The sequence below is a fragment of the Nicotiana tomentosiformis genome, chromosome 12, assembly GCF_000390325.3.
Source record: "Nicotiana tomentosiformis chromosome 12, ASM39032v3, whole genome shotgun sequence".
In the NCBI taxonomy this organism is placed as follows: domain Eukaryota; kingdom Viridiplantae; phylum Streptophyta; class Magnoliopsida; order Solanales; family Solanaceae; genus Nicotiana; species Nicotiana tomentosiformis.
The window spans coordinates 93,063,701-93,065,256 of NC_090823.1; the positions used below are offsets into that span (position 1 = coordinate 93,063,701).

At 35.0% G+C, this 1,556-nt stretch overlaps 1 long non-coding RNA gene across 1 annotated transcript; it reads right to left on the bottom strand.

The window, feature by feature from the left end:
- Window positions 1-358: 358 nt before the first annotated feature.
- On the bottom strand, window positions 359-967 carry LOC108946577 (uncharacterized). Its single transcript, XR_001970892.3, has 3 exons — window positions 800-967; window positions 637-713; window positions 359-544 (listed from the first exon to the last, which is right to left on the bottom strand). It is a non-coding gene; the product is annotated as an uncharacterized lncRNA (long non-coding RNA).
- Between the last annotated feature and the right edge of the window lie 589 nt (window positions 968-1,556).

Sequence of the window (1,556 nt, forward strand, 5' to 3'; positions counted from 1 at the left end):
TCTGGTAGCATCCAAACATGAACAATAGCAGGATTTCACAATATCACAATTAACCTTTCAAGTCCAAACAAGCTAGCAATATACGAATCACTAGATTTCACAAACAAGCTAACCTTTCAAGTCCAAACAGAGCACAGTAGGATTTCACAATATAACAATAAACAAATTCAAACATCCAAGTAGCAAAATACCGTACAGTTCAGCAAACACAGTGGCAAATATCGTAGCTACCAAAGTCCAAAACAAGTCTAGAAATACCATCACCAAACAACAAAACAATGGCAAACTAGTCACAACCCACAAGCCACAAAGTAAGTCTAGAAAAGAATACTTAAAGTCTTAAATACGAATCACTGGATGAGGCATATGAGGCACTTCTTAATATGCTTCACTAAGCCAAAAGTGCCATAATACTTTGGATGACAATTATAAACTCGGCCACAATGAAGGCACTTTGCTTTGCGGGCTTCTTCATTTACTTCAACTAGCTCAAAATGTTCCCAAATAGGCGATCTAGCTTTAGGACCACGAGGCATAGTTGAACCTACAAAAAAAGAAAAGATCACAAGTTAATAAAATATTTTAAATTATAAATAACAAAAGGATATCATAAAACAAGCAAATCTTTAAACTTACCACTTGTTCAAACTATGCATCAACAATGCTAGTATCTCTTTCAACAATGCAAGTTTCTCTTCCGCTTGTTGCCATATCTAAATATAATTTGATAAAGTGTGTCATTTAAACTTACAAAGTAAACTAATTTTTACTAAAACACTCATAAAACGCAAAATCTTACCAAGTTCAATTTGCTCAAGAAACTCCAAATCTTATTCAACATTAATAGGAGTACCCTCACATCTAAACCAATCTTGAACAAAAACAAGACTTTGCACTAACTGAGGAGTCAATGAACTCCTAAATGAATCAAAAATGCGGCCACCGGTGCTAAATTCACATTCCGATGCAACACTTGAAATTGGAATGGCTAATACATCACGAGCTAGCTCAGAAAGAATAGGAAATCGAGGAGCATTAATTTTCTACCAATCTAAGATTTTAAGGTCATCAGAATCATCAGACAATAGCTCTTGTCCTTCACCAATATATCTTTCCAACTCAGATTTAGCACCTACACTTCCGGGGTCTTCCTTTTGCCTTTTCAACAATTGCTTTGTTCTCACAGATTTTGTTCTCACATTCCCACTAGATGAATCAGATGTGTCATCAGATGAAGTAGATTTAGATGGAGATGATTGAAGATAACATCCTTTTGAAATATGTTTTTTGATACTCCCCAAACAAAGAATTCAAATAAGCATCCACTTCGGCAGTTAATTACTTCCCTGGTTCCTCCCCGAACATTTCCTCAAGTGCATAACCAACATACTCTAATTTGTTATGAGGATCTAATACAGAAGCTTTCCTTATTTTATTCATCTTTGCAGGTGCACCCCAATATTTTTTAAACTTTTCTTTCATCTTCCCTGCCATCTTACTCAAATTAGTATCATCACTAGCTAAACAAGCTTTTAAATGACTATCAAGCTCACATA